The sequence below is a fragment of the Mirounga angustirostris genome, unplaced genomic scaffold, assembly GCF_029215605.1.
Source record: "Mirounga angustirostris isolate CCGP_5_RB_7025 unplaced genomic scaffold, mMirAng1.0.hap1 SCAF_8, whole genome shotgun sequence".
NCBI lineage: Eukaryota > Metazoa > Chordata > Mammalia > Carnivora > Phocidae > Mirounga > Mirounga angustirostris.
The window spans coordinates 19,603,712-19,619,540 of record NW_026991716.1 but is presented as its reverse complement, the minus strand read 5'-3'; the positions used below and the strand labels follow the sequence as shown (position 1 = coordinate 19,619,540).

The following is a 15,829-nucleotide window of genomic DNA, read 5'->3' as shown; positions in this document are numbered from 1 at the left end:
TAAGACAGGGGTCTATTTCATTCCATAACAAGCATTCTGAAAATCAAATAAATACTTAATTTTCCACATTAACTGCATTTTGGAAAATAATTCTTCACTAATCACACAATACACTGTACATTGACAGAAACCAGCTTTGTCTCATACACACATATCAACTGCAAGCCTTCCATGGAGTGGGCAGGTATTCTTCCCCTCTAGGTGTTGTTTTTCTATACAGAGAAGATGATTCAGAAGTCAACCCTAGGGCTTCTGGATCGCTATATCCTTTCCCACCTGCCCTCCAGATGGCCAGCCTAAGGGAGGCAGATACACAAAAACCAGAAGTCTATTTTTAGGGCTCTGTGCATTAAAGTCCCTTCATAACAAGTCAATTTTATGCCTTCCTGACCTTGAAATTTGAGTTATCTATATTAAATTAATGAACCACCCAGTGTAAGAAACTAGCTACTACTGAGATCAGATGGCTAATCACAATCTTAATTAGACCAAGAGACTAAGGATAAAATGTTGCCAACAGTGTGTGCTCCCTACCCGCCCCTAAGCTATCTATAGCTAAATCTAGCCTTCACCTGCCAAAATCTTACTGAAAATATGTTGTATGATAGCCAATAAAAAACATGGCTTTTATTGAGGTAAGACTCACACTCTGATGAGCTTCCTCTCTTCAGAGGATTTAAATAACCAACATATAAAAACAAACCTATCTATATATTAAAAGAAAGGAGAGCTATAAAATCTGGAGGGTTTTTTTTTTTTTTTTTAGGTGAATACCACGTTAGATGCCTGTTAAATATTCCTGAAGATTGTGCTGATTAGTTTGTAATAACTTTAAAAATAGGAGTCAGTGCTAGGCTGTGCTAGGCGAGGGGAAAGAATATACTGTGTTTACATACAATGTAATTAAGTTACTTAACATTGACCTGGGAGCTCTCATGCCGGAATCTTAAATCACTATGTAAATATCAATTAGGTATCAAAATTCCAATAACTCAGCAGGCTCTGACATTTGCTTTGAGTCATTGTTGAAGAACAAGTTCTGTGGCTTTGAATACTGATGAAACAGAACTCATATTCCTTGCTCTCCACTGCCCTCAAATTAATAATGGTTATTAGCACTGACATGCTGCCCCGGACTTGGGTAGCCCTTTGTAGCTTGCTTCATGGTAGAGCACTGAACTTACCAGTAAGACAATCATTCCTTTATTGCTGTTTTAGTTATTACCCTAAAAGGTTCTATGAGACAATGAAGGAAATTTTCATCACAAATCTACAGCATAAACTGCAGTGTGATGCCTATCTCGTGCACCTAATGACTTGAGCTGAAGAAGCCTGCGGAGCAATGTGCATCATCCCTATATCTAAAGGCGCATTTGGTGAGTAGAGCGGTTAATACTACTTTCAGATGCTCTTTGGACAGCTCAGAACAAGCAGGTCCAAGCTCTGAGCTATCTTCAACTGCCTCTCTAGGTTATCAGAACCATGCCTTAAGAATGAAGGATATGTCTGTTGGTGGGAATGCAAGCTGGTGCAGCCACTCTGGAAAACAGTATGGAGGTTCCTTAGGAAATTAAAAATAGAGCTACCCTAAGACCCAGCAAATGCACTACTAGGTACTCCAAAGATACAGATGTAGTGAAAAGAAGGGGCACCTGCACCCCAATGTTCATAGTAGCAATGTCCACAATAGCCAAACTGTGGAAAGAGCTGAGATGTCCATCGACAGATAAACGGATAAAGAAGATGTGGTATATATACAATGGAATATTACTCAGCCATCAGAAAGGATGAATAGTTACCATTTACATCGATCTGGATGGAACTGGAGAGTATTATGCTGAGCGAAATAATTCAATCAGAGACAGACAATTATCATAAGGTTTCGCTCATATGTGGAATATAAGAAACAGAGGATCATAGGGGAAAGGAGGGAAAACTGGGGAGAAATCAGAGAAGGAGAAAAACCATGAGAGACTCTTAACTATGGGAAACAAACTGAGGATTGCTAGAGGGGAGGTGGGTGGGGGGATGGGGTAACTGGGTGATGGGCATTAAGGAGGGCATGTGATGTGATGAGCACTGGGTGTTACACACAAGTGATGAATTGTTGAACACTACATCTGAAACTAATGAGGTACTATGTGTTGGCTAATTGAATTTAAATAAATAAAAAGAATGAAGGATGTGTCACCCATTGAGCAGACAATTTATAAGACAACCAAACCCTCACCTCGTCACATGATCATGGATTTTTTAACCAAAGCAACCACAAATGAACAGATTCTCTCTCCAAGATGAGTTGCTTGCATTAATTTTCTTTTTTTTTAATCACATCTCTGGACATTCCTCCCTGCAACATAACCCATTAAGTATTTTTCTTTTTACCCGTCCCAGTAATAAAGTCAGTCCTTTGGACTAACTTGAGACTGTTGGCTGGTGTTGACAGCAAGGACCGGGCAACCAGGAAACCATGTGCTCACTGGCTGCTTCATCCCCTTTTCCTTTTCAGCGGCTGCCAGGTGTAGCCCTGACTTCCTGAGGGCCTCTGGCTCTCAGTTGCATCCTGCCTGTTATCTCTGTCTGGCAAACCACCACTCTGGGCTTCCAGAACTTCAGAGCTTTTGGGGCACTGATGATAAGTCATTCTCAGCCCCCGGTGCCAAAAGTGCTTTTGGCGGGCGGACTGAGGAAGACCATTGTTATGGGTGGCGGTTATCTCTCGCCCCGACTCCACTTGGCAAATGTGCAAGCCCATCTCTCCGGCAGGGAAGCCGGGCGCTGGCCTCGAGATGAGTCAGCGCGTTAATAAACAAGCGTAGTGGAGGAAATAGCAACCAGTCTTGAAAACAAACAAAAAAAGAAACGTTTTGAGGTTTGTTGGATGCTGAGCTGTTTGTCCTCAGTAGTGAGCCCCTGCTTTATCTCCCTTCACAGCCTTCCTATCAAAGAAACGGGGAAGTTAGTAGTTTATCAAATGTTCATCGGCTGTAATGTTTACATACTCCTTACATAGCCTGGAAAGTATTTTTTGGTGCGGGTTGGTGCGGGGGGGGGGGGTGGGGGCAAGGTTCTCTTTTCCTTGACTGCAAGCTTATATCTTTGTCATTCACCTCCCCTTCCATCACACTCCGTATTCTAGGAGGTCCCAGGCTCCCGAGACGTGTGTTGTCTCCTGGACTTAGTCGCCGGCCGCCAGGAATACCATCCTGACCGTGGTCTTGCTGGTGCCTGCAGGGAGAGAATGGCGAGCTTTCTCCCCAAGGAGACAGAGAAGCAGCACTGCAGCCCTGTTCCGGGGAGGGAGAGTGGCCAGCCAACACGCGTGATGCCGGCCCCTCAGCGCTGGCCACGGGGCCCAAGTACCCCTCTCCGTGTCCTCCTACACCACACGGGGGCCAAACCCCAGGCTTCGGTGATTAAGCAGGAACCCAGAGGGCCCATGGGAGGCGGGAACTCAACCTTGAACGTGTGGTGTGTCCCCACGGGGATTGTTGAGGAAACGTGGGCGGAGGGCATCTGCTCCAGTCCCAGGACCACCTTCCTCCCAGAGATCTAGAAACAAGAGTGGTGCCTCGCATACCAGACTCTTTAAGGTCACCTGGGGATGGGAGTCCCTGGGGTGACACGGGCAGAGCTTGCAATAATCCTGTTGGCAAGAGAGTCATAAGAGGGGTGACCGTATCTCTTGGTTTCCTCCAGAAGATCCTGGGTTTACCCTGGCATATGTATTTTTTTTTTTTAATTCAGATTATTTATTTATTTATTTGAGAGAGAGGACAAGCCCAGAGGGGGTAGCGGCAGAGGGAGAGAGAGAAGCAGGCTCTCCGCTGAGCAGGGAGCCTGCCCGATGCGGGGCTCGATCCAAGGACCCTGGGATCATGACCAGAGCCGAAGGCAGATGCTTGACAGCTGAGCCACCCAGGCGCCCCTACCCTGGCATATGTATTAATCACACCTTTTTTCAAGGTGAAGTAGGAAGTTACCAGCTTTCTACAAGAAGTAGAAAATTACCAGCACCTCACTTTTTTCACACTCAAAAGTGTCTTCATTGACCTGATAAATGGTCCCCTTGTCAGTCCACACCCTCATGGGGCTAAAGATAAGCAGTCCCGATGCCGCAATTGCACTGTTAGGGCCACTCACCACCTGAGCTTTTATTTAACGTGGTTTCAGCAAACATTTGCTCAGCACCCAGGGGGTGCCAGCCACTGTGGTAGGCAAAGGGAACAAGAACATGAATATGAGGGCGCCTGGGTGGCTCAGTCGGTTAAGCGACTGCCTTCGGCTCGGGTCATGATCTCAGGGTCCCGGGATAGAGCCCCGCATCGGGCTCCCTGCTCTGCGGGAAGCCTGCTTCTCCCTCTCCCCCTCCCCCTGCTTGTGTTCCCTCTCTCGCCTTCAAATAAATAAATAAAATCTTAAAAAAAAAAAAAAGAACATGAATATGAGAGACAGACTCATGGGCAGATGAGCACAGGGCCCGGCCTTAAGTGCACAGTGGATGCACACACAAGATAGGACCGCAGTGTGTCTTCGAAATGTCCATTTAGTGAAGGGCTGCCTGCCCACTTAGAAGATTATCTAGGGTATGTGCTGGCCTACAAGTGGGGATGGCGGTGGTGGAATGAGCAGTATGAGCAGACAGGAAACTGTAAGCCCAAGGAGTAGACGTGTTTCTTGCTGTGCTTCTGGAAGTACTACCAGCATCTGGAGAGCAGAGTGTGAACAGCGCATAGAAGCACTCACATTTTCCCTAAAGACGCACGTAATTTTTAATTTCAATATTTCCTCTTATCACTGCTTGGCTACCACCAACTATAAAAAAGTCAATCCACTCTACAGAAGCTAAGATCCATGCACGGAATTTTAGATTAACAGAGAAGACTTCTCCTTCCATTCTATTTTTACTCATGCCTCCTGGCATTAAGACCAGTCTCTCTTTTATGATCAGCCTTTAGCACTAATACAAAATTTAGTAAGTACTGGTTTTTCTAATCATTTTTTTTCTTTTTTTTTAAGTGGCTGAGTGAACATGCCTGTGCTTTTAAACTTGGCTTGTGTTCATGAATTTTCCACCTGGACATCCTTAGCCAACTTCATTTGTTCTGAGGCCGATCATACTTTAAGATCCAATTCACATGCTGACTCCTTGGGAAACCAATCCTGATTCCATGAGGCAAGACTGCTCCTATTCTGTATATTGATCCTTGATGGCACTTAGCACATTATTATGTCACAGCGATTTGTCTATAAGTCATTGTCCACAGTGATATTGAATGCCTGGAAGCCAGATACTACCTCTGATTCACCTTTCCAATTCTGGCATTTAGCTCTGAGTTCAGTTAAATAATACATCCTCTTTTAAATAAACCTCATCATAGGTTTGTATCTTTACGAAAGAGTGTACAGCTCAACGAATCATCCAGAGAATATTCCTGGGTGACTGTCACCTAGGTTGAGAAGTAGAAAGTTACCAGCCCCTCAAAAGTCCCTCCTTGAGCCCCCTCCCAATCACTACTCCCCAAGGATAACCAGATACTAGTTGTACTATTTTGAACATCATATAAATGGAATCATATAGTATATATAATTTTGCATCTAGCTGATTTCATTCAACATCACATTTGTGAGATTCATCCATATTATGGTCTGTAGCTGGGTTAGTTCATTTTGGGCATCTGTAGAGTATTGCATTGTATGAACATACCACAATTTATCCATTCTGCTGCCGATAGATATTTGGGTTCTTTCCAGTTTGGGACTCTTACAAATCATGCTCTTATAACTAGTTTTGCATCATTTCTTTAGTCTTCTCAAATACACAACTTTTAGTTCTGTAGGTCCTCTCTATTCCTATTTTCTATTTTATTAATTCCTCTCATCTATTTATTCCTTATTTTTACTCTCTCTTTTTTTTTTAAGATTTATTTATTTTTTTTAGAGAGCAAGAGTGAGAAAGAACCAGAGGAGGGGCAGAGGGAGAGGGAGACAAGCAGACTCCCCGCTGAGCAGGGAGCCTGATGCAGGATTCATCCCAGGACCCTGAGATCATGACTTGGGCCAAAATCTACAGTTGGCCACCTAACCGACTGAACCACCCAGGTACCCCCGTTATTTCTACTTTCTTTAGGTTTAATCTGCTGTTTTTCTCGAACTTCTAGAGATGCGTGCTTAGAAAACTGATTTTTAGTATTTCCTTCCCATATGTGATTTTTTTAATAAATTTAAATTCTTTTGTAAATTTAATATTTTGTATTTTTTTGTAAATTTAAATTCTTTTGTAAATTTAATATTTTGTATTTTTTTGTAAATTTAATTCACAGTTTAAAATTTTTAAACTATAAACTTTCCTTCAAGCATGGCTTTTGTTGAATCCCCAAAGCTTCAAAGTCATAAATTCTCTTTCAGTTTACAATATTTTCTGACTTCCACTGTGATTTTCCTTTTGACCCAGGGTTTACTTAGACATAATATTTATTTCTAGTAATATTTTCATTATTAATTTGTAGCTTTATTCTAAGTTGTCAGAACACAGTGTGTATGATCTTCATATTTTGAAATCTGTTGAAACTTGCTTTATGGCTCAGCATGGGGGTCACTTTTCGTAAATACTCCTGTGTACTTAAGAATAATATATATTTTGCATACTGTGCAGCAATAGGTACCCTAGTCTATGGATGCCAATTTGATCAAGCTTGTTAATTGTCTTGTTCAAATCTTCTATTGTTTCACTGATTTTTCAGTGCCTTTTTTGTTAATTATTAAGGCAGTTACATTATTTGCTGCAAATTTACAATTTTTATACTTTGTTGGTAAATTAAATATTTTATCATTCTGAAGTATTTCTCTTTATCTCTTGGAATATATTTTGCTTAGTATCCTTTCTCTGATATTAATTTGGTTACTAGTTTCTTTTGGTTAGTGTTTCCACAGTATACCTTTTCTTATCTTTTTCTATCCATATCTCTATATATTCGTTTGCTTTCAATCTTTTCTGTGTTCTTATAATTTAATGTGTCTCTTGTAAAAGCACAGTTTTTAAAAAATAAACTCAGCTATCAATGTTTATATTTTAAGAAAAGCATTTTGTCACTTACATACACTTAATGTATTTCTTAAGATATATTTGTTTCAAAATCTACTGTCTTCCTATCAGCTTTATGCTCATCTTGCCTGTCCTAGGTCCCCTTTTCCCCCTCTTCTTTTTTGCCTTCTTTAGAATTGACTCAATATTTTAATATAGTTTTCTTCCATTAACTTGGCAGTTTTCAATCTTTTATTGTTTTAGTAGGAAAGATTACCAAACATGTATTATTGAATGTCAAAAGCTAATATTACAGTGCCTGGCTGGCTCAGTTGGTAGAGCATGAGACTCTTAATCTCAGGGTTGTGAGTTTGAGCCCCACACTGGGACTACAGGTTACATAAATAAATAAATAAATAAATAAATAAATAAATAAATAAATAAATGAATGAATAAAATCTTAAAAAGAAAAGCTAATATCATTAACATTTTTACTTCTAAATGCAAGGGACCTTGGAATAATTTCATTTATACCCTTCCTGATTGTTGCTGAGAGTCTAAAAAATCTTTCTATATGTTTTTAAATTTTTTTCAAAGATTTTATTTATTCATTTGAGAGAGGGAGAGAGAGAGAACATGAGCAGAGGCAGAGGCAGAGAGACAAGCAGACTCCCCGCTGAGCAGGGAGTCCACCACGAGGTTCCATCCTAGTACCCTGAAATCATGACCTGAGCCAAAGTCGTATGCTTAACTGACTGAGCCAGCCAGGTGCCCCTCTATATTTTTTTAAACATCATTTGGTATTTTATTTTATTTATTTTTACATTGTTTTTTAAATTGAAGTATAGTTGATCATACAACCAGCTAGTGATGCAAGTAAATTCTTACATCAGTTATTCGCACTTCTTAGAGCTCTGAGCTCTTTCTTCCATAACACACCGGTTTTGCTGCTTGAGAAAACTTCTACATATGAATTGGGGTTTTTTTTTTCTTTTAGATTTTATTTATTTATTTGAGAGAGAGAGAAAGAGAGAGAGCACAAGCGAGGAGTTGGGGGAACAGAGGGAGAGGGACAAGCAGACTCCCGGCTGAGCAGGAAGCCCGATGTGGGATTCAATTTCAGGACCCTGAGATCATGACCTGAGCCGAAGGCAGACCAACTGAGCCACCCTGGCGCCCCACAAGTTGGGGTTTCAAGTATGCTTTGTTACAAAGAAGGAAATAAGGCTAGAGCAGTTGAGATGGTAGGACATACAAGTCATCAGATACAACTTAAAAAAAAAAAAAAAGCCTTAACAGCTGGAATGAGTTATCAAAGAAAGAAACTGATGGATTGTCTGCATGAGAACAATGAAGAAAGCAGGCAGGGGATGAGGAAAAGTTGAGGTTATCCTGTGAAATCATCTTAAAGTAGAAAAGTGAGGCTCCTGTTCTGTTCAGTGCTTTAGTTTACAAAGTGTTTTCACACTCCGGACCATGACGATGGTAACATGGGGCAGGAGTGAGGGAGGGGAGGCTGCTGACTACGCCGCGTCTCTCAGTGCAAGGGTGGAAAGCAAGTCAAGATGGAAAGGAATGGCCAGGAGGGGATAAAGGCCGTCGTAAAAACTAAATCCATACAGAAGTAAAAATGTTGTGGAAAATGGAAATTTTTTCTGGATTCACAGATTTCGTAAGTGTAGGATACCATTTATTCTGTACAGAACTCATGCTAGTCATAGATGGGTTTGCAGTGTCTTTATATTAGTCGTCCCATAAGTCCAGATTATTATGAGTTGTCCTGGGTGCTTCGGTAACATATCTGCTAATAAAGATACCTTCGTCAGTGTTCCGTCACCAGCGTTGTTTCTGAGCCATATTAATTTATCCCTTCACATACTATTTCGCTCATTTGAGAAACACTTATTAAAACTTATGCTAGGAACTAAGGAAACAGATAAAAGACATGGTCCCTGCTGCCAAGAAGTTGCTTGGCTTACTGATGGAATTTCCTAGTACCCTGTGTTACTCTTGGTTATGCAAACATTAGATTCCTAGATTTTTCACTCACGGTTATTCCATTTAGAAAAAGAGGCCTCACCAAGCTTGTTCACTGAGATCGCTATTCAGGTGTCAGGTTGTAGGGCAGGCCTCTTGATGGACTCTGAGTAACAAGCGGAGCCTTTCCACAGTGATGGGACTGTATCGCTTTCGCTAAAACTGTGAAAACAGCAAAATGACATCTTAGTATTGCTTTTAAATCCTAATGACAGAAAAGGGAGCCAACGCTCTGCCCAAGAAGGACGAAAATGGCTATGTCACTTGCTGGGACGCTAATGTCACCATGGGATGGGGGTGTAAGGAGTGCTAAAGTTCAGATGGCGTTATTGTTCACAAGTCAATTAAAGTTGAATTGTATTAACATTCAGTTCTCATTCCCAGTAGCCACATCCCACGTGCTCAAGAGTCTTATGTGGCTAACAGCCACTCCACTGGGCAGCAGAGATACAGCACCTTTCCATTGCCACAGAAAGTAAATGCAATGGGTCTCCTAAAAAGGTTGCAAGTGCCAGTGGGTCTGGATAGCAAAAAAAAGAAATTATAATTATATGTAATGAGAGGTTTTTTTAAAAGTTCAGTTAGAACTTTCTAGCATGTTATTAAGTCACACAATAATGATGGAGATACACTTACTCTTGGCTTTGGATGTTTGGATGACCCACTGTTCAAAGCATGTCTGTGGGATACGCAAGATGCTGTCCCCCTGTGTCCAGCTACCAGATGGGCCGGGGGTCACTAACTCTGTTGTCTCCAGCTCATCCAGCTGCTGGTTGATGGAAAAGGCTGTCAAAGCAAAGCACTGAAATAAGGAAGCACATTTGTCCTGCACATTTAACAAACACCCTGTCTGCCTACTACTGGATTCCATAATATGAGAGAAATCCCATTTAACAAGAGGGTCCTCTTATTCATGTGATTAGGCACTTAAATGACCTGATCACATGGGAGGGACAGAATGGAGTCATTCTGCAATGGATCTTGTTAAGTCTAACTCCTCTTGCTCCCATTGACATGGTCTGCTTTTTTACACTCCATTTACTTGCTCAAATCCAAGTCCATTGGATCCATTCTACTGTTAATCTTTAAACATAAGACAGGTACATGGAAGGGTGCAGTGTTTCTTGAGTCATGTGGATAAACATGAGCAGTAACAACAGCAGACCTGTAACTGGGGCGAAATGAGATGGGTAAGCGCTAGTTTATGTCTTCTGTCTACCCCCTGGTGGAGGGATTCATTACAAGTTGTAGCCGAAGAAGGAAAGAGGAAGAGAAAAAAGGATGAATTATTTCCTGAATATCTATTCAGTCCCTCCCTCAACAACCTAGTGTTTGTTGTTTACAGGAGATTGCCAGCTCCACAGAAGAACCGAAACCCGTTCTTTCCCTTTGAACATGTACTTTCCCCAGGAATGGCAGGAGCAACTCAGCAGCAGGGGGGCTGCCCTGCCAAAATGCTTACCTCTGAACTCAAGGGGCCATTACTCTGGGTGCAAAAAAAGAGTTATGAGCTTTGCTGCCCTGTCAGGTCTGGAATCCTTCCCTTGGCCATGGATAATACCTAATGATTCAGAGGAAGTACTGTCAATTCTTCAAAGTGATCTTAGCTAATTGTGTGATGTTATTCTGAGGCATTGGGAGAAGCCAAAAAAGAAGGGAGGCTGGGGAGAAATTCCTTCCTTTCCAACGATCAGCTTACATCCTGCACTATCAGATTTGATTATCCTTATCTTTTCTTGCATAACTACAAATGTTATGACTGGACAGAAGTGACCAGACTTCCAAAAAAAAAGAAAGAAAGAAAAAAAGCTCCAGCCACAATATTTGACTCCATAGCTGCCTGTGGTGGTAAATTCCTTAGCCTGGCCACATGCTGTGTGAACAGCTATTTCCTTTGATTTATTCATTTATCAGTTCTTAACGCTATCAGGTGCCCCCTCATTCCCACATTAGAGAATGAGGCCAAAAGAAAAGTCTGTTTATTTTGCATCTTGCCTTTTTTTTTTTTTAAGATTGACATATGTATTTGACAGGGAGAGCACATGAGTGGGGGGAGGGGCAGAGGGAGAGACTCTCCAGTAGACTCCCTGCTGAGCTTGGAGCCTGACCCAATGATGCTCAATCTCACCAACCTGAGATCATGACCTGAGCCAAAACCAAGATTCAGACACTTAACCGACTGAGCCACCCAGGTGCCCCTTCATCCCTTTTCATTTAGGCAATTTAACCTAAATACACTCTAACCTCTTTTTCTCATACTGCATAGTAATTTTAAAAATTAATTCAATTTTTTAAAGTTACCTTAAAAAAGGAATTAATTTTTTAAGCTACCTTTAAAAAAACTGAGTAAGTAATACAAGGACATAATTAAAATCATTTAGGCAAAAAAATAATAATAATAATAATAAATAAAATCATTTAGGCACTGCAATAAACCAAAAAAGCAAGTATCTCTCCTGTTGCAGACCCTTGGCTTCCCAGTCCCCACCTCCAAGGCAGTATTACCACCAGCTGCTAGAGTATACTCCAGAGATACCCAAATTCACAGATGTGTGCTTTTCTTTTTTTGAAAAATGCATTTTCACATGTATCTTGGAGATCATTCCATTTTGTCATAGTAATACTTCAACCTTTTTCATGGCTGCATTGTATACTAATATGAATATACCATAATTTATTTAACTAGTTCCAAACTGATGGATATTTATGTGTTTCTAATCATTTGCTCATATATGAAAAGCCCCAACAAAGATCTCTGTATACATGCTTTAACATACAAATACAAGTATCTGTATTTTAAACGTTGATAGATATTTCCAGATTGCCTTCCAAAGATGCTATGTTAATTTCTATTCTTACCAACTCTACGTAAGAGTCCTTGTTTCCCACAATCTTCTGTCAAATGCTAGTTCTACCTGAAAAACCACACATGGTGTAGGAACCTCCAAATAAACACTGAGTCCTGACACTGAACCTTCTACCCTTGTAAAACCAATCTCACCTGTGTAAGCCCTAATACCTGACAGGGAAAAAGAAGTAAGATGAAACACACAAACAAAATGGGTTACATGAACAAACAACCAGAGCCACCTAGAGGTTCCTGGGTTTTAATGTCACCAAGTTTGTGAACTGCTCAATTTATACCAATAATTGTTTGTGTATGTGCTTGTTTAGGGATGGAAGTGAGAGAAAAATCCATAATTTTCATTAGATTCCTAAAATGACCAATTTCTGCCAAAAAGGCTAAGAATCCGTAACCTAGATACTAAAAAAAAGAGAAAGACATAGAAGTAAAACTGCACACAAATCCAAGGGCCTGATTTTATGGCCTAATGTGGACATACTAAATAACACTGTGAACTTAAAACCATTAAGACATAAAATAATGAAATCACGCTAGAGTTAGAATCCCTTCTCAAATTTTGTATTAGTTTTTTTTTAATTTAAATTCAATTTAGTTAACATATAGTGTATTATTAGTTTCAGGGGTAGAATTTAGTGATTCATCAGTTGCATGTAACATCCACTGCTCATTACATCACATGCCCTCCTTAATGCCTATCACCCAGTGACCCCATCCCCCTCTCCAGCAACCCTCAGTTCAGCATCTCTTATGGTTTGCCTCCCTCCCTGTTTTTATCTTATTTTATTTTTTCCTTCCCTTCCCCTATGTTCATCGGTTGTGTTTCTTAAATTCCACATATTAGAAAACAAAATTTGTGGCCCAAGGTGGTTTTGTTTAAGTTCTGTGACACCAGGCAGAGAGGTTAACAAAAAATAACTCACATTCTGCCATCATTTTGTAAGAATATTTTAACATCAAAAAGCAGGAAAGATGTAGCCTTAGAGTAAAAGGCAGAGTCCTTGAAGTTGAATACAATTAACTCTGTTTAAAACTCCCTACACTGACCCTCATTTTCTCACACCAATCATCTGGCCTAAGAATCTGAATGGTGCGGACAGGAGAACTCTGTCACGTATTCTCGCTGTCCCCGGACTGGCACTTGGAAACTGCTGCTATCAGGGACTGGCTCTTAAATCCATGAAAGCCAGGGCTCCTTGCACAGCTGAAACACCCAGAGGAGAGAGTCCAGAGCTTGAGTCCTGGGTTTGCCGTTAATGAACTTTAGTTAAGTTACTTTGCCTCTGGGGCGCCTGGGTGGCTCAGTTGGTTAAGCGACTGTTTTCGGCTCAGGTCATGATCCTGGAGTCCCAGGATCGAGTCCCACATCAGGCTCCCTGCTCAGCGGGGAGTCTGCTTCTCCCTCTGACCCTCCCCCCTCTCCTGCTCTCTGTCTCTCAGTCTCTTTCTCTCAAATAAATAAATAAAATCTTTAAAAAAAAAAAAAAGTTACTTTGCCTCTCTTTGAACTTCAGTTCTCGACATCACATGAGAATAGTAACACCTTTCCTGCTACTGCACAGGACTGACAAGTTCAAATAAAATAAATAGGTGAGCAAGGTTTTTTCCGTAAAGTATAATGCAGGATCCACTTTAAGTACTAACATTTACTGAGCAAAAACAAAACAAAACAAAGAAACATTTACTGAGCATTGTTAAAGTGCCAGATATTGTTTTTTTTTTTTTAAGACTTATTTTATTATTTACTGGTAGGGGGAGAGGTAGAGGGAAGGGATCTCAAGCAGACTTCCCGCTGAGCACAGAGCCCCACGCGGGGCTCAATCCCAGGACCCTGAGATCATGACCTGAGCAGAAACCAAGAGTCAGTCACAACCGACCGAGCCACCCAAGCACGCCTTACATGCCAGATACTGTTTTATACAAATATTACCCCCTCTAGCCCTCGGAGGCCCCAGATGAGGGAAGCTGAGGCTGAGGATAAAGTAATGTGCAAGATTTATTTGGCAGGTGAGGAGTAAGGTCAGGACTTGACCCCCGGGGCTGCCTGGTTCTAATTCTGTATTCTTAAGCATTTCTACGCACTCTTTTAAAATTAATCATATTCTTATTACAATTCTTGTAGGTTTTAACTCGAGCTTCTGGCTGAACATACATTAATTATTAATCATTTATCAGACTCAGGCTCCTCTGATAGATCAGCAAGACCTATGGATGATAGCTTTTAGTTTAATAACAAAGGATTTGCTCAGGGACCATTCAGCTAATACATGTCCCCCGTTTTTTTTAATCTTCGGATATTAACCTTTGTAGCTAGCTATAAGACCGAGCCGGTGTAATCACTAGCCTATATTGCTAAGAAAGAAGATTGAGGCATTACTGTATTGGACATATGTCACTGGATAGAAATGTAAAAAACGGGGAACATAGGATATAAAATTCAAAATGTGAAGTCAGCTTGAGAAGTGTTGATTTGATTTACTAAATCTTTAGTAAATGATACATAGGCATTTAAATAGTATGTGGGGCTTGCTGAAGCCAAAGAACTATTAAGAAACTCTGTAATAAACTGTTTTTCTCATTCATTTTTTAAAACGATTTTATTTATTTATTTATTTATTTAGTGCGAGCATGAGCCGGAGAAGGGGCAGAGAGAGAGAGAGAATCCCAAGCAGACTCCCCGCTGAGCTCAGAGCCCGACATGGGGCTCGATCCCAGGACCCTGAGATCATGACCTGAGCCGAAATCAGGAATCAATTGCTTAACCGACTGAGCCACGCAGGGGTGCCTCTCATTCATTTTATTTTGTGATTTATCTAGAATAAAACATTATTGAGTTTTCTCTTTTGCTCAAGACAGGGTCATCTTTGGTTAAAGCTGACTGCAGCTTTGGTAGTTCAAGGTCTAGAGCCGAGAAGCGGGGCGGCATGAGGAATGGGCGGCACCCAGGAGCAGCAAGGACAGCACTGAGCGCCCAGCAGTCCTGCTGTCACCTGAGTGAGCAGGTACCACCAGGGACACCAGCTCCCATAGGTGTCCTTTCTTTTGGCTTTCTGTTACTTCCCCCCAAGCAGGACCACATTTCCTCGTGCTTTACTTGGCAGCTTCCCAAGTAGACTTCCAGCACCCCCCAGCCCTACCCCATACACTGTTTAAAGCAACACTCTCACCATGCCGTTCTCCCGTCCATAAAAGAGCTGGCTCTTCTGGCCCCTATGGCATCTAGCTCCTAAGGGCCTATATAATTCACTTCCATACGATTTATCCAATCTCTTTTCCCTTCCTCCCTCACCTCAACCCTACTTCAGGCATGAAGGGGACTTCACTTTTCTTTAGCAGATAAAATGCTTGCTCTCTCTCTCTCTATATATATATTTAAACATTTATTGATTGGTTACAGTACCTCAGAAATGGCTAAATTCTTTGTCTTGTTAAATAGTTTATTCATCACATTAAACCTATGAGGCAGCTCTTCTTATCTCCCCTGTTTATAGGTGAAAAAACTGAAGCACTAAGAAATTAAGCACTGCCAGTTAGCAGAGGAGCTGGGATTTAAATCCCAAAGTGCCTGGAACTCAGAGCCCTGGTCTTACCTGTTACTGATCAGCAGCTCACTAGCCATATAAGCTGGAGCAAGTTACTTAACCTGTCCAATCTTTAATACTCTCCAGTGTAAGCAGGGATATAAATGTCTACCCTGCTGGATTAATGAGATTATGTATATGAAACTCCTATCAAAGAGTCTGACAGTCAAGGGGCTCCAGAAATGTTTCTGTCCCTTTTCTTTTCTGTCCAATTATATTCCACTTATCTTTGACATTCTGCCTCTCCCATGAACCTTCCTTGGGAGAAGGAACGAACTATTTCAGCCTACGGTGACTTCTGTACAATCCAAGAGTTCTAAAATT

The 15,829-nt window shown here is 41.2% G+C and overlaps 1 protein-coding gene across 4 annotated transcripts in view; it reads right to left on the bottom strand.

Moving 5' to 3' along the window:
• Positions 1-15,829, bottom strand: part of BLOC1S5 (biogenesis of lysosomal organelles complex 1 subunit 5) — a 126,421-nt gene that overhangs the window by 48,938 nt on the left and 61,654 nt on the right. For 2 of the 4 annotated variants that reach the window (XR_010413507.1, XR_010413508.1), the window contains 2 exons: positions 9,698-9,847; positions 9,105-9,223 (listed from right to left, as the gene is read on the bottom strand). The exons of the other annotated variants lie outside the window; for them this stretch is intronic. The gene's annotated coding sequence lies outside the window, so the exon portion shown is untranslated. Of the gene's footprint in view, positions 1-9,104; positions 9,224-9,697; positions 9,848-15,829 lie in introns of those variants that run through there. 4 annotated transcript variants of the gene reach the window in all.